General features: G+C 37.1%; 1 protein-coding gene across 4 annotated transcripts in view; it reads left to right on the top strand.

Annotated features, from left to right (window-relative positions):
• FBLN5 (fibulin 5) overlaps window positions 1-23001 on the top strand; it is a 159933-nt gene that overhangs the window by 14813 nt on the left and 122119 nt on the right. The window lies entirely within an intron of this gene.

Here is a 23001-nt window from a genome sequence, read left to right as displayed (position 1 = left end):
GGGGCAGTATTATAGTAGATATATTCTTGTACATAGGGGCAGTATTATAGTAGATATATTCTTGTACATAGGTGAGTATTATAGTAGATATATTCTTGTACATAGGGGGCAGTATTATAGTAGATATATTCTTGTACATAGAGGCAGTATTATAGTAGTTATATTCTTGTACATAGGAGGCAGTATTATAGTAGATATATTCTTGTACATAGGGGCAGTATTATAGTAGATATATTCTTGTACATAGGGGCAGTATTATAGTAGATATATTGCTGTACATAGGGGAGTATTATAGTAGATATATTCTTGTACATAGGGGAGTATTATAGTAGATATATTCTTGTACATAGGGGAGTATTATAATAGTTATATTCTTGTACATAGGAGCAGTATTATAGTAGATATATTCTTGTACATAGGGAGCAGTATTATAGTAGTTATATCCTTGTACATTGGAGCAGTATTATAGTAGTTATATTCTTGTACATAGGAGGCAGTATTATAGTAGTTATATTCTTGTACATAGGAGCAGTATTATAGTAGATATATTCTTGTACATAGGGAGCAGTATTATAGTAGTTATATCCTTGTACATAGGGAGCACTATTATAGTAGTTATATCCTTGTACATAGGGAGCAGTATTATAGTAGTTATATTCTTGTACATAGGAGCAGTATTATAGTAGTTATATTCTTGTACATAGGAACAGTATTATAGTAGTTATATTCTTGTACATAGGAACAGTATTATAGTAGTTATATTCTTGTACATAGGAGGCAGTATTATAGTAGTTATATTCTTGTACATAGGAGCAGTATTATAGTAGTTATATTCTTGTACATAGGAGCAGTATTATAGTAGTTATATTCTTGTACATAGGAGCAGTATTATAGTAGTTATATTCTTGTACATAGGAGCAGTATTATAGTAGTTATATTCTTGTACATAGGAGCAGTATTATATTAGTTATATTCTTGTATATAGGGGCAGTATTATAATAGTTATATTCTTGTACATAGGAGCAGTATTATAGCAGTTATATTCTTATACATAGGGAGCAGTATTATAGTAGTTATATTCTTGTACATAGGAGCAGTATTATAGTAGATATATTCTTGTACATAGGAGCAGTATTATAGTAGATATATTCTTGTACATAGGAGGCAGTATTATAGTAGTTATATTCTTGTACATAGAAGCAGTATTATAGTAGTTATATTCTTGTACATAGGAGCAGTATTATAGTAGCTATATTCTTGTACATAGGAGGCAGTATTATAGTAGTTATATTCTTGTACATAGGGGGCAGTATTATAGTAGTTATATTATTGTACATAGGGGGCAGTATTATAGTAGTTATATTCTTGTACATAGGGGGCAGTATTATAGTAGTTATATTCTTGTACATAGGAGCAGTATTATAGTAGTTATATTCTTGTACATAGGGAGCAGTATTATAGCAGTTATATTCTTGTACATAGGGGGCAGTATTAGAGTAGTTATATTCTTGTACATAGGAGCAGTATTATAGTAGTTATATTCTTGTACATAGGGGGCAGTAGTATAGTAGTTATATTCTTGTACATAGGAGGCAGTATTATAGTAGTTATATTCTTGTACATAGAAGCAGTATTATAGTAGTTATATTCTTATACATAGGAGCAGTATTATAGTAGCTATATTCTTGTACATAGGAGCAGTATTATAGTAGCTATATTCTTGTACATAGGAGGCTGTATTATAGTAGTTATATTCTTGTACATAGGAACAGTATTATAGTAGTTATATTCTTGTACATAGGAGCAGTATTATAGTAGTTATATTCTTGTACATAGGAACAGTATTATAGTAGTTATATTCTTGTACATAGGAGGCAGTATTATAGTAGTTATATCCTTGTACATAGGAGCAGTATTATAGTAGATATATTCTTGTACATAGGGAGCAGTATTATAGTAGTTATATCCTTGTACATAGGAGCAGTATTATAGTAGTTATATTCTTGTACATAGGAGGCAGTATTATAGTAGTTATATTCTTGTACATAGGAGCAGTATTATAGTAGTTATATTCTTGTACATAGGGGGCAGTATTATAGTAGTTATATTCTTGTACATAGGGGGCAGTATTATAGTAGTTATATTCTTGTACATAGGAGCAGTATTATAGTAGATATATTCTTGTACATAGGGAGCACTATTATAGTAGTTATATCCTTGTACATAGGGAGCACTATTATAGTAGTTATATCCTTGTACATAGGAGCAGTATTATAGTAGTTATATTCTTGTACATAGGAGGCAGTATTATAGTAGTTATATTCTTGTACATAGGAGCAGTATTATAGTAGATATATTCTTGTACATAGGGAGCAGTATTATAGTAGTTATATTCTTGTACATAGGGGCAGTATTATAGTAGTTATATTCTTGTATATAGGAGCAGTATTATATTAGTTATATTCTTGTACATAGGAGCAGTATTATAGTAGTTGTATTCTTGTACATAGGGGAGTATTATAGTAGTTATATTCTTGTACATAGGAGCAGTATTATAGTAGTTATATTTTTGTACATAGGGTCAGTATTATAGTAGTTATATTCTTGTACATAGGGGCAGTATTATAGTAGATATATTCTTGTACATAGGGGAGTATTATAGTGGATATATTCTTGTACATAGGGGCAGTATTATAGTAGATATATTCTTGTACATAGGGGCAGTATTATAGTAGATATATTCTTGTACATAGGGCAGTATTATAGTAGTTATATTCTTGTACATAGGAGCAGTATTATAGTAGTTATATTCCTGTACATAGGAGCAGTATTATAGTAGTTATATTCCTATACATAGGGGGCAGTATTATAGTAGATATATTCTTGTACATAGGGGCAGTATTATAGTAGATATATTCTTGTACATAGGTGAGTATTATAGTAGATATATTCTTGTACATAGGGGGCAGTATTATAGTAGATATATTCTTGTACATAGAGGCAGTATTATAGTAGTTATATTCTTGTACATAGGAGGCAGTATTATAGTAGATATATTCTTGTACATAGGGGCAGTATTATAGTAGATATATTCTTGTACATAGGGGCAGTATTATAGTAGATATATTGCTGTACATAGGGGAGTATTATAGTAGATATATTCTTGTACATAGGGGAGTATTATAGTAGATATATTCTTGTACATAGGGGAGTATTATAGTAGTTATATTCTTGTACATAGGAGCAGTATTATAGTAGTTATATTCCTGTACATAGGAGCAGTATTATAGTAGTTATATTCCTATACATAGGGGGCAGTATTATAGTAGATATATTCTTGTACATAGGGGCAGTATTATAGTAGATATATTCTTGTACATAGGGGAGTATTATAGTAGATATATTCTTGTGCATAGGGGGCAGTATTATAGTAGATATATTCTTGTACATAGAGGCAGTATTATAGTAGTTATATTCTTGTACATAGGAGCAGTATTATAGTAGTTATATTCTTGTACATAGGGGGCAGTATTATAGTAGTTATATTCTTGTACATAGGGGAGTATTTTAGTAGTTATATTCTTGTACATAGGGGCAGTATTATAGTAGTTATATTCTTGTACATAGGAGCAGTATTATAGTAGTTATATTCTTGTACATAGGGGGCAGTATTGTAGTTATATTCTTGTACATAGGAGCAATATTATAGTAGTTATATTCTTGTACATAGGAGCAGTATTATAGTAGTTATATTCTTGTACATAGGGGGCAGTATTATAGTAGTTATATTCTTGTACATAGGAGCAGTATTATAGTAGTTATATTCTTGTACATAGGGAGCAGTATTATAGTAGTTATATTCTTGTACATAGGAGCAGTATTATAGTAGTTATATTCTTGTACATAGGGGCAGTATTATAGTAGTTATATTCTTGTACATAGGAGCAGTATTATAGTAGTTATATTCTTGTACATAGGGGGCAGTAGTATAGTAGTTATATTCTTGTACATAGGGGGTGTAACATACCTGGCGGCGTCCTTGCATGGTGGTCCATCTCCCACTGTGCAAGAGCGCGCACTTGATCTCCAGTCCAGAATGTCTCTCTGGCTTCCCTCCATGCTGTCTGTTTGTGTCTGTTTCTGCTGCTTAAGGGCGGCGCCCGATCACTTCCTGCTTTTTGTACCTGCTGTGGGTCACACCCCTTGTGCGTCCTGAGCCTATTGCTGTCTGTCACCTGGTATATAGCTCAGCTGCTCCAATCAATCCCTGCCTGAGCATAGTGTTTCTTTCAGTGTGTGCTTGCACTCTGAAGGTGCCAGGTCCCGTTCTTTGTCTCCTGCTTTGCGGTATCAGTTCCCGTGTCTGAACTGAGTCCTGTCTATGTCTCCTGCCTTGCGGTATCAGTTCCCGTGTCTGAACTGAGTCCTGTCTATGTCTCCTGCCTTGCGGTATCAGTTCCCGTGTCTGAACTGAGTCCTGTCTGTGTTCTGTCTGCCTATCCTGGAGGCTGTATTTCCAGGCCTGTCTGAACACGCTCCTAGCCTGTTCCTCCCGCCTTCTAGGGGCCGATTACCTAGACCTGTTCCTGTATCTTGTCTGTCCTGTCTGAACACGCTCCTAGCCTGTTCCTCCCGCCTTCTAGGGGCCGATTACCTAGACCTGTTCCTGTATCTTGTCTGTCCTGTCTGAACACGCTCCTTGCCTATTCGTCCCGCCTCTCTGGGGGCCGTATTCCCAGACCCGCTCCTGTATCCCGCTGCAGTGTCGGTCTCCTCCGTACACTCAGTTCCAGTCTGAACTCTTTCCTATCCTTCACCTGTTTTGCCTCTATGTCCGTTCCCTTCCTTTTTCTGCAGAGTCTGAACTCGTACCTAACTCCTGCTTGTTGTCTCTGTACTCCCGTTTGTGAGTTTGTGGTCCACTCGCTACTTCACTGCAAGTATCCTGTGGGTATCTGGCTCTGCCTTTCTCTTCCTGTCTGTTCCGTGTGAACAGAGCCCTGTCCCCCCTGCTCTGCCTTGCTTACCGTTCCGGCGGTTCTAGCCTGCTCCTACTCCTTTGTTCACCGCTCCGGCGGTTCTAGCCTGCTCTGACTCCTTTGCTCACCGCTCCGGCGGTTCTAGCCTGCTCTGACTCCTTTGCTCACCGCTCCGGCGGTTCTAGCCTGCTCTGACTCCTTTGCTCGCTGCTCCGGCAGCCTTGCTCCGCTCGGACCCTTTTGCTCGCTGCTCCGGCAGTCTCGCTCTGCTCTTATCCTTTTGCTCACTGCTCCGGCAGTCTTGCTCCACTCTTGCTCACCGCTCCAGGCGGCCTCGTCCTGCTTTACTCTTGCTCACTGCTCCGGCAGTCTCGCTCAGCTCTGACCCTTTGTTCACCGCTCCTGGCAGCCTTGTCCTGCTCTACTCTTGCTCACCGCTCCAGGCGGCCTTGTCCTGCCCTGTTCTCGCTCACCTCTCTGGGCGGCCTCACTCTGCTGTGTTTGTCCGCCACATCTGTGGTTCTGTTCCTGAGTCCCAGTGTGTACTGGGTCCTATCCCGCCAGTGTCCCTACCTGCTAGTGCCTCCCTGTCTGCACTCTAGCTGTGCTTGCCTGTACCCCTCTGCCTGTATTGTTCCTGAGTCCCAGTGTGTACTGGGTCCTATCCCGCCTGTGTTCCTACCTGCTAGTGCCTCCCTGTCTGCACTCTAGCTGTGCTTGCCTGTACCCCCCTGCCTGCATACCCGCCTGCCTGCATACCAGTCGTGCCTGCCTATACCCACCAGTCTGTGTGCCAGCCTACCAGTCTGTTCCTGTATTCCCCTGTGTGGGTCAACAGCCGTGTCCGGGGTCTGTCCTGGAGTAGCACCTGGTCCCTCTGCTCGGTTCCCCCTTGGTGCACTGGCGTCGTATGCCGTCGTGCGACCCTGGTCGGATCGGGTGAATACCTAGTTAAGCCCCTCCAGGCATTCACTCTCCGGCACGGTCCAGTGGAATCACTACAATCACACGCACACGCCGCTCAGCCCGGGCGTGTGCATTACAGCATGCTCAGGCTATGGTTCCCATTGAGCCCCACGGCCTTCGCTCTCTGAGAAGTTTTCCAGCGAATACATGCATTAAAATAAATAAATAAATTTTTTTTTCTCTAGCTGAGTTCCAGGCGAATTACGCACCGTCCAGATGGATCTATCAGCTCTCGTTCCTGCGGATCCGCCACGTTACTATGGGGATCCAAGACAGTGTCGTGCATTTGTGGAGCAATGCATGCTACACTTTAAGGCCTACCCTCTATGTTTTCCTTCCAATTGGGCTAAAGTGGCCTTTATGATTGACTACCTAGCGGGTGATGCCTTGAAATGGGTCACCCCCCTATGGGAAGCATGGGATCCTGTCGTCCTTGACCTGCAGGCCTTCCTGGTGGCCTTTCGTATGGTCTTCGAGGACCCTAACCCTGAAGCCCCTGCTGAAGCTTCACTTCCCAATATCCCGGAGCAGCCCCGACGGGTAATGTGTGTGGGTAGCGCAATAGTCCTCCAGCCCAATGAGACTACTGCCCACCCAGAATCCTCACAGGGTGACTACGCTTTCCGGAATACTTCTCCCAACCTCAAGAGGCAGTCCAGACGTGCTAGACGTAGAGGCAAGCTGTCACGCCAGGGTCTGTCCTCCCTGAGACCTCCTGACCCCAACCTTGAAGTCCCTACTGAAGCTTCATCTCCCTGTATCCCGGAGAAGCCCCAACGGGTAATGTGCGTGGGTAGTGCACCAGTTCTCCTGCCCGAAGAGACTTCTGCCCATCCAGACTCCACACAGGAGAACTTCCTGCACCCGGCATCAGATGCTTCACCCACTTTAACCGGTGTGCATGTCCAAGGATGCTCCAAAGCTGTGGTTACCTCAGAGTCTGTACACCTCTACTACCTGGTGGAGGACCCCCTGTTGCCTCCTGAATCCTCCGGGATACCACTCGATGACAAATGGAGAGAGACTTCTCTACACCCGGTACTCGATACTTTGTCCACTTCGTCCTGTGAGCCTGACAATGGGTACCCCAAAGTGGTAGTTACCCCCGAGTCTCTACACCCCTCCGACCAGGCGGAGGACCTCCAGTTGTCTCCTGAACCCTTCGGGGTGCTACCTGGTAGCGAAAGGACAGAGACTCTCCTATACTCTGTACCTGATACCTCGCCCGCTTCGTCCAGTGAGTCCAACCTAGTGTACTCCGAAGCAGAGGTTACTCCCGAGTCTCTACTCTCCTCTGACCAGGCGGAGGACCTCCAGTTGTCTCCAGAACCCTTCGGGGTGCTACCTGGTGGTGAATGGACAGAGACTTTCCTATATCCTAGATCTGATACCTCGCTTGCTTCGTCCAGTGAGTCCGACCTAGTGTACTCTGTAGCAGAGGTTACCCGTGAGTCTCTACACCCCTCTGACCAGGCGGAGGACCGCCAGTTGTCTCCAGAACCCTTCGGGGTGCCACCTGGTGGTGAATGGACAGAGACTTTCCTATACTCGGTACCCGATACCTCGCCTGCTTCGTCCAGTGAGTCCGACCTAGTGTACTCTGAAGCAGATGTTTTCTCTGAGCCTCTGCACTCTTCTGACCCGGCGGAGGACCTCCAGTTGTTTCCTGAATCCTCCGGGGTACCACCAGATAACAGAGACAGTGACTTTTCCTCATTATGTACCTGATAACCCGTCTATTTCTTCCTGTGAGCTTGACAAGATGTACCTCGAAGCAGAGATTACCCCCAAGTCTCTGTCCCCCTCCAACACGGTGAAGGACTTCCAGTTGTCTCCTGTACCCTCTGGGGTGCCACCTGAAAATATGTGGAGAGAGACTTCCTTGTGTGCTGTTCCTGGTACTCCACCCGTTTCGTCTGTTGCTGAGGATGGCTGGATAGGAGGTAGCATCCTAGCTAACCAGATGAGATCAGTTTTTCCTGTGGACAGTGGAAGTGATCTCCTTGAAGTGAACGACTGGTCCTCGAATTCCCTGCGGAAGATTCTGGCAGGCCTGAAGAAGAGGGGGCGTAAGGGGGGGGTACTGTAACATACCTGGCGGCGTCCTTGCATGGTGGTCCATCTCCCACTGTGCAAGAGCGCGCACTTGATCTCCAGTCCAGAATGTCTCTCTGGCTTCCCTCCATGCTGTCTGTTTGTGTCTGTTTCTGCTGCTTAAGGGCGGCGCCCGATCACTTCCTGCTTTTTGTACCTGCTGTGGGTCACACCCCTTGTGCGTCCTGAGCCTATTGCTGTCTGTCACCTGGTATATAGCTCAGCTGCTCCAATCAATCCCTGCCTGAGCATAGTGTTTCTTTCAGTGTGTGCTTGCACTCTGAAGGTGCCAGGTCCCGTTCTTTGTCTCCTGCTTTGCGGTATCAGTTCCCGTGTCTGAACTGAGTCCTGTCTATGTCTCCTGCCTTGCGGTATCAATTCCCGTGTCTGAACTGAGTCCTGTCTGTGTTCTCTTGTCTCCCTATCCTGGAGGCTGTATTTCCAGGCCTGTCTGAACACGCTCCTAGCCTGTTCCTCCCGCCTTCTAGGGGCCGATTACCTAGACCTGTTCCTGTATCTTGTCTGTCCTGTCTGAACACGCTCCTAGCCTGTTCCTCCCGCCTTCTAGGGGCCGATTACCTAGACCTGTTCCTGTATCTTGTCTGTCCTGTCTGAACATGCTCCTTGCCTGTTCGTCCCGCCTCTCTGGGGGCCGTATTCCCAGACCCGCTCCTGTATCCCGCTGCAGTGTCGGTCTCCTCCGTTCACTCAGTTCCAGTCTGAACTCTTTCCTATCCTTTACCTGTTTTGCCTCTATGTCCGTTCCCTTCCTTTTTCTGCAGAGTCTGAACTCGTACCTAACTCCTGCTTGTTGTCTCTGTACTCCCGTTTGTGAGTTTGTGGTCCACTCGCTACTTCACTGCAAGTATCCTGTGGGTATCTGGCTCTGCCTTTCTCTTCCTGTCTGTTCCGTGTGAACAGAGCCCTGTCCCCCCTGCTCTGCCTTGCTTACCGTTCCGGCGGTTCTAGCCTGCTCCTACTCCTTTGTTCACCGCTCCGGCGGTTCTAGCCTGCTCTGACTCCTTTGCTCACCGCTCCGGCGGTTCTAGCCTGCTCTGACTCCTTTGCTCACCGCTCCGGCGGTTCTAGCCTGCTCTGACTCCTTTGCTCGCTGCTCCGGCAGCCTTGCTCCGCTCGGACCCTTTTGCTCGCTGCTCCGGCAGTCTCGCTCTGCTCTTATCCTTTTGCTCACTGCTCCGGCAGTCTTGCTCCACTCTTGCTCACCGCTCCAGGCGGCCTCGTCCTGCTTTACTCTTGCTCACTGCTCCGGCAGTCTCGCTCAGCTCTGACCCTTTGTTCACCGCTCCTGGCAGCCTTGTCCTGCTCTACTCTTGCTCACCGCTCCAGGCGGCCTTGTCCTGCCCTGTTCTCGCTCACCTCTCTGGGCGGCCTCACTCTGCTGTGTTTGTCCGCCACATCTGTGGTTCTGTTCCTGAGTCCCAGTGTGTACTGGGTCCTATCCCGCCAGTGTCCCTACCTGCTAGTGCCTCCCTGTCTGCACTCTAGCTGTGCTTGCCTGTACCCCTCTGCCTGTATTGTTCCTGAGTCCCAGTGTGTACTGGGTCCTATCCCGCCTGTGTTCCTACCTGCTAGTGCCTCCCTGTCTGCACTCTAGCTGTGCTTGCCTGTACCCCCCTGCCTGCATACCAGTCGTGCCTGCCTATACCCACCAGTCTGTGTGCCAGCCTACCAGTCTGTTCCTGTATTCCCCTGTGTGGGTCAACAGCCGTGTCCGGGGTCTGTCCTGGAGTAGCACCTGGTCCCTCTGCTCGGTTCCTCCTTGGTGCACTGGCGTCGTATGCCGTCGTGCGACCCTGGTCGGATCGGGTGAATACCTAGTTACGCCCCTCCAGGCATTCACTCTCCGGCACGGTCCAGTGGAATCACTACAATCACACGCACACGCCGCTCAGCCCGGGCGTGTGCATTACAGGAGGCAGTAGTATAGTAGTTATATTCTTGTACATAGGGGGCAGTATTATAGTAGTTAATTCTTGTACATAGGGAGCAGTATTATAGTAGTTATATTCTTGTACATAGGGGCAGTATTATAGTAGTTATATTCTTGTATATAGGAGCAGTATTATAGTAGTTATATTCTTGTACATAGGAGCAGTATTATAGTAGTTATATTCTTGTACATAGGGGAGTATTATAGTAGTTATATTCTTGTACATAGGAGCAGTATTATAGTAGTTATATTCTTGTACATAGGGGGCAGTATTATAGTAGTTATATTTTTGTACATAGGGTCAGTATTATAGTAGTTATATTCTTGTACATAGGGGCAGTATTATAGTAGATATATTCTTGTACATAGGGGAGTATTATAGTAGATATATTCTTGTACATAGGGGCAGTATTATAGTAGATATATTCTTGTACATAGGGGCAGTATTATAGTAGATATATTCTTGTACATAGGGCAGTATTATAGTAGTTATATTCTTGTACATAGGAGAAGTATTATAGTAGTTCTATTCCTGTACATAGGAGCAGTATTATAGTAGTTATATTCCTATACATAGGGGGCAGTATTATAGTAGATATATTCTTGTACATAGGGGCAGTATTATAGTAGATATATTCTTGTACATAGGGGCAGTATTATAGTAGATATATTCTTGTACATAGGGGGCAGTATTATAGTAGATATATTCTTGTACATAGAGGCAGTATTATAGTAGTTATATTCTTGTACATAGGAGGCAGTATTATAGTAGATATATTCTTGTACATAGGGGCAGTATTATAGTAGATATATTCTTGTACATAGGGGCAGTATTATAGTAGATATATTGTTGTACATAGGAGAGTATTATAGTAGATATATTCTTGTACATAGGGGAGTATTATAGTAGATATATTCTTGTACATAGGGGAGTATTATAGTAGTTATATTCTTGTACATAGGAGCAGTATTATAGTAGTTATATTCCTGTACATAGGAGCAGTATTATAGTAGTTATATTCCTATACATAGGGGGCAGTATTATAGTAGATATATTCTTGTACATAGGGGCAGTATTATAGTAGATATATTCTTGTACATAGGGGAGTATTATAGTAGATATATTCTTGTGCATAGGGGGCAGTATTATAGTAGATATATTCTTGTACATAGAGGCAGTATTATAGTAGTTATATTCTTGTACATAGGGGGCAGTATTATAGTAGTTATATTCTTGTACATAGGGGAGTATTATAGTAGTTATATTCTTGTACATAGGGGCAGTATTATAGTAGTTATATTCTTGTACATAGGAGCAGTATTATAGTAGTTATATTCTTGTACATAGGGGGAAGTATTGTAGTTATATTCTTGTACATAGGAGCAATATTATAGTAGTTATATTCTTGTACATAGGAGCAGTATTATAGTAGTTATATTCTTGTACATAGGGGGCAGTATTATAGTAGTTATATTCTTGTATATAGGGGGCAGTATTATAGTAGTTATATTCTTGTACATAGGGGGCAGTATTATAGTAGTTATATTCTTGTATATAGGGGGCAGTATTATAGTAGTTATATTCTTGTACATATGGAGCAGTATTATAGTAGTTATATTCTTGTAGATAGGAGCAGTATTATAGTAGATATATTCTTGTACATAGGGGGCAGTATTATAGTAGTTATATTCTTGTACATAGGGGCAGTATTATAGTAGTTATATTCTTGTACATAGGAGCAGTATTATAGTAGTTATATTCTTGTACATAGGGGGCAGTATTATAGTAGTTATATTCTTGTACATAGGGGGCAGTATTATGGTAGTTATATTCTTGTACATAGGAGCAGTATTATAGTAGTTATATTCTTCTACATAGGGGGCAGTATTATAGTAGTTATATTCTTGTATATAGGGGGCAGTATTATAGTAGTTATATTCTTGTACATAGGAGCAGTATTATAGTAGTTATATTGTATATAGGGGGCAGTATTATAGTAGTTATATTCTTGTACATAGGAGCAGTATTATAGTAGTTATATTGTACATAGGAGCAGTATTATAGTAGTTATATTCTTATACATAGGAGCAGTATTATAGTAGTTATATTCTTATACATAGGAGCAGTATTATAGTAGTTATATTCTTGTACATAGGGCAGTATTATAGTAGTTATATTCTTGTACATAGGGGGCAGTATTATAGTAGTTATATTCTTGTACATAGGGGCAGTATTATAGTAGTTATATTCTTATACATAGGGGAGTATTATAGTAGATATATTCTTGTACATAGGGGCAGTATTATAGTAGATATATTCTTGTACATAGGGGCAGTATTATAGTAGATATATTCTTGTACATAGGAGCAGTATTATAGTAGTTATATTCCTATATATAGGGGGCAGTATTATAGTAGATATATTCTTGTACATAGGGGCAGTATTATAGTAGATATATTCTTGTATATAGGGGAGTATTATAGTAGATATATTCTTGTACATAGGGGAGTATTATAGTAGTTATATTCTTGTACATAGGAGCAGTATTATAGTAGTTATATTCCTGTACATAGGAGCAGTATTATAGTAGTTATATTCCTGTACATAGGAGCAGTATTATAGTAGTTATATTCCTATACATAGGGGGCAGTATTATAGTAGATATATTCTTGTACATAGGAGCAGTATTATAGTAGTTATATTCCTGTACATAGGAGCAGTATTATAGTAGTTATATTCTTGTACATAGGGGGCAGTATTATAGTAGTTATATTCTTGTACATAGGAGCAGTATTATAGTAGTTATATTCTTGTACGTAGGGGGCAGTATTATAGTAGTTATATTCTTGAACATAGGAGCAGTATTATAGTAGTGATATTCTTGTACATAGGGGCAGTATTATAGTAGTTATATCCTTGTACATAGGGAGCAGTATTATAATAGTTATATTCTTGTACATAGGAGCAGTATTATAGTTGTTATATTCTTGTACATAGGAGCAGTATTATAGTAGTTATATTCTTGTACATAGGGGGCAGTATTATAGTAGTTATATTCTTATACATGGGGCAGTATTATAGTAGTTATATTATTGTACATGGGGCGGTATTATAGTAGTTATATTCTTGTACATAGGAGCAGTATTATAGTAGTTATATTCTTGTACATAGGGGCAGTATTATAGTAGTTATATTCTTGTACATAGGGGCAGTATTATAGTAGTTATATTCTTGTACATAGAGGGCAGTATTATAGTAGTTATAGTCTTGTACACAGGAGCAGTATTATAGTAGTTATATTCTTGTACATAGGAGCAGTATTATAGTAGTTATATTCTTGTACATAGGAGCAGTATTATAGTAGTTATATTCTTGTACATGGGGCAGTATTATAGTAGTTATATTCTTGTACATAGGGGGCAGTATTATAGTAGTTATATTCTTGTACATAGGGGCAGTATTATAGTAGTTATATTCTTGTACATAGGGGCAGTATTATAGTAGTTATATTCTTGTACATAGGAGCAGTATTATAGTAGTTATATTCTTGTACATAGGGGAGTATTATAGTACATATATTCTTGTACATAGGGGGCAGTACTATAGTAGATATATTCTTGTACATAGAGGCAGTATTATAGTAGTTATATTCTTGTACATAGGAGCAGTATTATAGTAGTTATATTCTTGTACATAGGGGTCAGTATTATAGTAGTTATATTCTTGTATATAGGAGCAGCATTATAGTAGTTATATTCTTGTATATAGGAGCAGTATTATAGAAGTTATATTCTTGTACATAGGAGCAGTATTATAGTAGTTATATTCCTATACATAGGGGGCAGTATTATAGTAGTTATATTCTTGTACATAGGGGCAGTATTATAGTAGATATATTCTTGTACATAGGGGAGTATTATAGTAGATATATTCTTGTACATAGGGGGCAGTATTATAGTAGATATATTCTTGTACATAGAGGCAGTATTATAGTAGTTATATTCTTGTACATAGGAGCAGTATTATAGTAGTTATATTCTTGTACATAGGGGACAGTATTATAGTAGTTATATTCTTGTATATAGGAGCAGTAATATAGTAGTTATATTCTTGTACATAGGAGCAGTATTATAGTAGTTATATTCTTGTACATAGGGGGCAGTATTATAGTAGCTATATTCTTGTACATAGGAGCAGTATTATAGTAGTTATATTCTTGTATATAGGAGCAGTATTATAGTAGTTATATTCTTGTACATAGGAGCAGTATTATAGTAGTTATATTCTTGTACATAGGAGCAGTATTATAGTAGTTATATGCTTGTATATAGGAGCAGTATTATAGAAATTATATTCTTGTACATAGGAGCAGTATTATAGTAGTTATATTCTTGTACATAGGGGACAGTATTATAGTAGTTATATTCTTGTATATAGGAGCAGTATTATAGTAGTTATATTCTAGTACATAGGAGCAGTATTATAGTAGTTATATTGTACATAGGAGCAGTATTATAGTAGTTATATTCTTATACATAGGAGCAGTATTATAGTAGTTATATTCTTATACATAGGAGCAGTATTATAGTAGTTATATTCTTGTACATAGGGGGCAGTATTATAGTAGTTATATTCTTGTACATAGGGGGCAGTATTATAGTAGTTATATTCTTGTACATAGGGGCAGTATTATAGTAGTTATATTCTTGTACATAGGGGCAGTATTATAGTAGTTATATTCTTGTACATAGGGGAGTATTATAGTAGATATATTCTTGTACATAGGGGCAGTATTATAGTAGATATATTCTTCTACATAGCGGCAGTATTATAGTAGATATATTCTTGTACATAGGGGCAGTATTATAGTAGATATATTCTTGTACATAGGGGCAGTATTATAGTAGATATATTCTTGTACATAGGTTAGTATTATAGTAGATATATTCTTGTACATAGGGGAGTATTATAGTAGTTATATTCTTGTACATAGGAGCAGTATTATAGTAATTATATTCCTGTACATAGGAGCAGTATTATAGTAGTTATATTCCTGTACATAGGAGCAGTATTATAGTAGTTATATTCCTATACATAGGGGGCAGTATTATAGTAGATATATTCTTGTACATAGGAGCAGTATTATAGTAGTTATATTCCTGTACATAGGAGCAGTATTATAGTAGTTATATTCTTGTACATAGGGGGCAGTATTATAGTAGTTATATTCTTGTACATAGGAGCAGTATTATAGTAGTTATATTCTTGTACGTAGGGGGCAGTATTATAGTAGTTATATTCTTGAACATAGGAGCAGTATTATAGTAGTGATATTCTTGTACATAGGGGCAGTATTATAGTAGTTATATCCTTGTACATAGGGAGCAGTATTATAATAGTTATATTCTTGTACATAGGAGCAGTATTATAGTTGTTATATTCTTGTACATAGGAGCAGTATTATAGTAGTTATATTCTTGTACATAGGGGGCAGTATTATAGTAGTTATATTCTTATACATGGGGCGGTATTATAGTAGTTATATTATTGTACATGGGGCGGTATTATAGTAGTTATATTCTTGTACATAGGAGCAGTATTATAGTAGTTATATTCTTGTACATAGGGGCAGTATTATAGTAGTTATATTCTTGTACATAGGGGCAGTATTATAGTAGTTATATTCTTGTACATAGAGGGCAGTATTATAGTAGTTATAGTCTTGTACACAGGAGCAGTATTATAGTAGCTATATTCTTGTACATAGGAGCAGTATTATAGTAGTTATATTCTTGTACATAGGAGCAGTATTATAGTAGTTATATTCTTGTACATGGGGCAGTATTATAGTAGTTATATTCTTGTACATAGGGGACAGTATTATAGTAGTTATATTCTTGTATATAGGAGCAGTATTATAGTAGTTATATTCTAGTACATAGGAGCAGTATTATAGTAGTTATATTGTACATAGGAGCAGTATTATAGTAGTTATATTCTTATACATAGGAGCAGTATTATAGTAGTTATATTCTTATACATAGGAGCAGTATTATAGTAGTTATATTCTTGTACATAGGGGGCAGTATTATAGTAGTTATATTCTTGTACATAGGGGGCAGTATTATAGTAGTTATATTCTTGTACATAGGGGCAGTATTATAGTAGTTATATTCTTGTACATAGGGGCAGTATTATAGTAGTTATATTCTTGTACATAGGGGAGTATTATAGTAGATATATTCTTGTACATAGGGGCAGTATTATAGTAGATATATTCTTCTACATAGCGGCAGTATTATAGTAGATATATTCTTGTACATAGGGGCAGTATTATAGTAGATATATTCTTGTACATAGGGGCAGTATTATAGTAGATATATTCTTGTACATAGGTTAGTATTATAGTAGATATATTCTTGTACATAGGGGAGTATTATAGTAGTTATATTCTTGTACATAGGAGCAGTATTATAGTAATTATATTCCTGTACATAGGAGCAGTATTATAGTAGTTATATTCCTGTACATAGGAGCAGTATTATAGTAGTTATATTCCTATACATAGGGGGCAGTATTATAGTAGATATATTCTTGTACATAGGAGCAGTATTATAGTAGTTATATTCCTGTACATAGGAGCAGTATTATAGTAGTTATATTCTTGTACATAGGGGGCAGTATTATAGTAGTTATATTCTTGTACATAGGAGCAGTATTATAGTAGTTATATTCTTGTACGTAGGGGGCAGTATTATAGTAGTTATATTCTTGAACATAGGAGCAGTATTATAGTAGTGATATTCTTGTACATAGGGGCAGTATTATAGTAGTTATATCCTTGTACATAGGGAGCAGTATTATAATAGTTATATTCTTGTACATAGGAGCAGTATTATAGTTGTTATATTCTTGTACATAGGAGCAGTATTATAGTAGTTATATTCTTGTACATAGGGGGCAGTATTATAGTAGTTATATTCTTATACATGGGGCGGTATTATAGTAGTTATATTATTGTACATGGGGCGGTATTATAGTAGTTATATTCTTGTACATAGGAGCAGTATTATAGTAGTTATATTCTTGTACATAGGGGCAGTATTATAGTAGTTATATTCTTGTACATAGGGGCAGTATTATAGTAGTTATATTCTTGTACATAGAGGGCAGTATTATAGTAGTTATAGTCTTGTACACAGGAGCAGTATTATAGTAGCTATATTCTTGTACATAGGAGCAGTATTATAGTAGTTATATTCTTGTACATAGGAGCAGTATTATAGTAGTTATATTCTTGTACATGGGGCAGTATTATAGTAGTTATATTCTTGTACATAGGGGCAGTATTATAGTAGTTATATTCTTGTACATATGGGCAGTATTATAGTAGTTATATTCTTGTACATAGGAGCAGTATTATAGTAGTTATATTCTTGTACATAGGGGAGTATTATAGTACATATATTCTTGTACATAGGGGGCAGTACTATAGTAGATATATTCTTGTACATAGAGGCAGTATTATAGTAGTTATATTCTTGTACATAGGAGCAGTATTATAGTAGTTATATTCTTGTACATAGGGGTCAGTATTATAGTAGTTATATTCTTGTATATAGGAGCAGTATTATAGTAGTTATATTCTTGTATATAGGAGCAGTATTATAGTAGTTATATTCTTGTACATAGGGGCAGTATTATAGTAGATATGTTCTTGTACATAGGGGAGTATTATAGTAGATATATTCTTGTACATAGGGGGCAGTATTATAGTAGATATATTCTTGTACATAGAGGCAGTATTATAGTAGTTATATTCTTGTACATAGGAGCAGTATTATAGTAGTTATATTCTTGTACATAGGGGACAGTATTATAGTAGTTATATTCTTGTATATAGGAGCAGTATTATAGTAGTTATATTCTTGTACATAGGAGCAGTATTATAGTAGTTATATTCTTGTACATAGGGGGCAGTATTATAGTAGCTATATTCTTGTACATAGGAGCAGTATTATAGTAGTTATATTCTTGTATATAGGAGCAGTATTATAGTAGTTATATTCTTGTACATAGGAGCAGTATTATAGTAGTTATATTCTTGTACATAGGGGGCAGTATTGTAGTAGTTATATTCTTGTACATAGGGGGCAGTATTATAGTAGTTATATTCTTGTACATAGGGGCAGTATTATAGTAGTTATATTCTTGTACATAGGGGCAGTATTATAGTAGTTATATTCTTGTACATAGGGGAGTATTATAGTAGATATATTCTTCTACATAGGGGCAGTATTATAGTAGATATATTCTTCTACATAGGGGCAGTATTATAGTAGATATATTCTTCTACATAGGGGCAGTATTATAGTAGATATATTCTTGTACATAGGGGCAGTATTATAGTAGATATATTCTTGTACATAGGGGAGTATTATAGTAGATATATTCTTGTACATAGGGGAGTATTATAGTAGTTATATTCCTGTACATAGGAGCAGTATTATAGTAGTTATATTCCTGTACATAGGAGCAGTATTATAGTAGTTATATTCCTGTACATAGGAGCAGTATTATAGTAGTTATATTCCTATACATAGGGGGCAGTATTATAGTAGATATATTCTTGTACATAGGAGCAGTATTATAGTAGTTATATTCCTGTACATAGGAGCAGTATTATAGTAGTTATATTCTTGTACATAGGGGGCAGTATTATAGTAGTTATATTCTTGTACATAGGAGCAGTATTATAGTAGTTATATTCTTGTACATAGGGGGCAGTATTATAGTAGCTATATTCTTGTACATAGGAGCAGTATTATAGTAGTTATATTCTTGTATATAGGAGCAGTATTATAGTAGTTATATTCTTGTACATAGGAGCAGTATTATAGTAGTTATATTCTTGTACATAGGAGCAGTATTATAGTAGTTATATGCTTGTATATAGGAGCAGTATTATAGAAATTATATTCTTGTACATAGGAGCAGTATTATAGTAGTTATATTCTTGTACATAGGGGACAGTATTATAGTAGTTATATTCTTGTATATAGGAGCAGTATTATAGTAGTTATATTCTTGTACATAGGAGCAGTATTATAGTAGTTATATTCTTGTACATAGAGGAAGTATTATAGTAGTATATTCCTGTACATAGGAGCAGTATTATAGTAGTTATATTCTTGCACATAGGAGCAGTATTATAGTAGTTATATTCTTGTACATAGAGGGCAGTATTATAGTAGTTATAGTCTTGTACACAGGAGCAGTATTATAGTAGTTATATTCTTGTACATAAGGGCAGTATTATAGTAGTTATATTCTTGTACATAGGAGCAGTATTATAGTAGTTATATTCTTGTACATAGGTGAGTATTATAGTAGATATATTCTTGTACATAGGTGAGTATTATAGTAGATATATTCTTGTACATAGGGGGCAGTATTATAGTGGATATATTCTTGTACATAGAGGCAGTATTATAGTAGTTATATTCTTGTACATAGGAGCAGTATTATAGTAGTTATATTCTTGTACATAGGGGGCAGTATTATAGTAGTTATATTCTTGTACATAGGGGCAGTATTATAGTAGTTATATTCTTGTACATGGAGTATTATAGTACATATATTCTTGTACATAGGGGGCAGTACATATATTCTTGTACATAGAGGCAGTATTATAGTAGTTATATTCTTGTACATAGGAGCAGTATTATAGTAGTTATATTCTTGTACATAGGGGGCAGTATTATAGTAGTTATATTCTTGTACATAGGGGCAGCATTATAGTAGATATATTCTTGTATATAGGAGCAGTATTATAGTAGATATATTCTTGTACATAGGGGGCAGTATTATAGTAGATATTTTCTTGTACATAGAGGCAGTAATATAGTAGTTATATTCTTGTACATAGGAGCAGTATTATAGTAGTTATATTCTTGTACATAGAGGGCAGTATTATAGTAGTTATATTCTTCTACATAGGGGGCAGTAATATAGTAGATATATTCTTGTACATAGGGGGCAGTATTATAGTAGTTATATTCTTGTACATAGGGGGCAGTATTATAGTAGTTCTATTCTTGTACATAGGGGGCAGTATTATAGTAGTTATATTCTTGTATATAGGGGCAGTATTATAGTAGTTATATTCTTGTACATAGGAGCAGTATTATAGTAGTGATATTCTTGTACATAGGGGCAGTATTATAGTAGTTATATCCTTGTACATAGGCAGCAGTATTATACTAGTTATATTCTTGTACATAGGGGGCAGTATTATAGTACTTATATTCTTGTACATAGGAGCAGTATTATAGTAGTTATATTCTTGTACATAGGGGGCAGTATTATAGTAGTTATATTCTTGTACATAGAGGCAGTATTATAGTAGTTATATTCTTGTACATAGGGGGCAGTATTATAGTAGTTATATTCTTGTACATAGGAGCAGTATTATAGTAGTTATATTCTTTTACATAGGCGGCAGTATTATAGTAGTTATATTCTTGTACATAGGGGGCAGTATTATAGTAGTTATATTCTTGTACATAGGAGCAGTATTATAGTAGTTATATTCTTGTACGTAGGGGGCAGTATTATAGTAGTTATATCCTTGTACATAGGGAGCAGTATTATAGTAGTTATATCCTTGTACATAGGGAGCAGTATTATAGTAGTTATATTCCTGTACATAGGAGCAGTATTATAGTAGTTATATTCCTGTACATAGGAGCAGTATTATAGTAGTTATATTCCTATACATAGGGGGCAGTATTATAGTAGATATATTCTTGTACATAGGAGCAGTATTATAGTAGTTATATTCCTGTACATAGGAGCAGTATTATAGTAGTTATATTCTTGTACATAGGGGGCAGTATTATAGTAGTTATATTCTTGTACATAGGAGCAGTATTATAGTAGTTATATTCTTGTACGTAGGGGGCAGTATTATAGTAGTTATATTCTTGAACATAGGAGCAGTATTATAGTAGTGATATTCTTGTACATAGGGGCAGTATTATAGTAGTTATATCCTTGTACATAGGGAGCAGTATTATAGTAGTTATATTCTTGTACATAGGAGCAGTATTATAGTTGTTATATTCTTGTACATAGGGGCAGTATTATAGTAGTTATATTCTTGTACATAGGGGCAGTATTATAGTAGTTATATTCTTGTACATAGGGGCAATATTATAGTAGTTATATTCTTGTACATAGAGGGCAGTATTATAGTAGTTATAGTCTTGTACACAGGAGCAGTATTATAGTAGTTATATTCTTGTACATAGGAGCAGTATTATAGTAGTTATATTCTTGTACATAGGAGCAGTATTATAGTAGTTATATTCTTGTACATAGGGGCAGTATTATAGTAGTTATATTCTTGTACATAGGGGCAGTATTATAGTAGTTATATTCTTGTACATAGGGGCAGTATTATAGTAGTTATATTCTTGTACATAGGAGCAGTATTATAGTAGTTATATTCTTGTACATAGGGGAGTATTATAGTACATATATTCTTGTACATAGGGGGCAGTACTATAGTAGATATATTCTTGTACATAGAGGCAGTATTATAGTAGTTATATTCTTGTACATAGGAGCAGTATTATAGTAGTTATATTCTTGTACATAGGGGTCAGTATTATAGTAGTTATATTCTTGTATATAGGAGCAGTATTATAGTAGTTATATTCTTGTATATAGGAGCAGTATTATAGAAGTTATATTCTTGTACATAGGAGCAGTATTATAGTAGTTATATTCCTATACATATGGGGCAGTATTATAGTAGTTATATTCTTGTACATAGGGGCAGTATTATAGTAGATATATTCTTGTACATAGGGGAGTATTATAGTAGATATATTCTTGTACATAGGGGGCAGTATTATAGTAGATATATTCTTGTACATAGAGGCAGTATTATAGTAGTTATATTCTTGTACATAGGAGCAGTATTATAGTAGTTATATTCTTGTACATAGGGGACAGTATTATAGTAGTTATATTCTTGTATATAGGAGCAGTATTATAGTAGTTATATTCTTGTACATAGGAGCAGTATTATAGTAGTTATATTCTTGTACATAGGGGGCAGTATTATAGTAGTTATATTCTTGTATATAGGAGCAGTATTATAGTAGATATATTCTTGTACATAGGGGGCAGTATTATAGTAGATATTTTCTTGTACATAGAGGCAGTAATATAGTAGTTATATTCTTGTACATAGGAGCAGTATTATAGTAGTTATATTCTTGTACATAGAGGGCAGTATTATAGTAGTTATATTCTTCTACATAGGGGGCAGTATTATAGTAGATATATTCTTGTACATAGGGGGCAGTATTATAGTAGTTATATTCTTGTACATAGGGGGCAGTATTATAGTAGTTATATTCTTGTACATAGGGGGCAGTATTATAGTAGTTATATTCTTGTATATAGGGGCAGTATTATAGTAGTTATATTCTTGTACATAGGAGCAGTATTATAGTAGTGATATTCTTGTACATAGGGGCAGTATTATAGTAGTTATATCCTTGTACGTAGGCAGCAGTATTATACTAGTTATATTCTTGTACATAGGGGGCAGTATTATAGTAGTTATATTCTTGTACATAGAAGCAGTATTATAGTAGTTATATTCTTGTACATAGGGGGCAGTATTATAGTAGTTATATTCTTGTACATAGAGGCAGTATTATAGTAGTTATATTCTTGTACATAGGGGGCAGTATTATAGTAGTTATATTCTTGTACATAGGAGCAGTATTATAGTAGTTATATTCTTTTACATAGGCGGCAGTATTATAGTAGTTATATTCTTGTACATAGGGGGCAGTATTATAGTAGTTATATTCTTGTACATAGGAGCAGTATTATAGTAGTTATATTGTTGTACGTAGGGGGCAGTATTATAGTAGTTATATCCTTGTACATAGGGAGCAGTATTATAGTAGTTATATTCTTGTACATAG

This window comes from Phyllobates terribilis, unplaced genomic scaffold, assembly GCF_046119375.1.
Source record: "Phyllobates terribilis strain yellow unplaced genomic scaffold, ASM4611937v1 Scaffold_7__3_contigs__length_470593459, whole genome shotgun sequence".
In the NCBI taxonomy this organism is placed as follows: Eukaryota; Metazoa; Chordata; class Amphibia; order Anura; family Dendrobatidae; genus Phyllobates; species Phyllobates terribilis.
The sequence above is the reverse complement of the archived record's forward strand: the minus strand, read 5'-3'. Positions and strand labels throughout refer to the sequence as shown.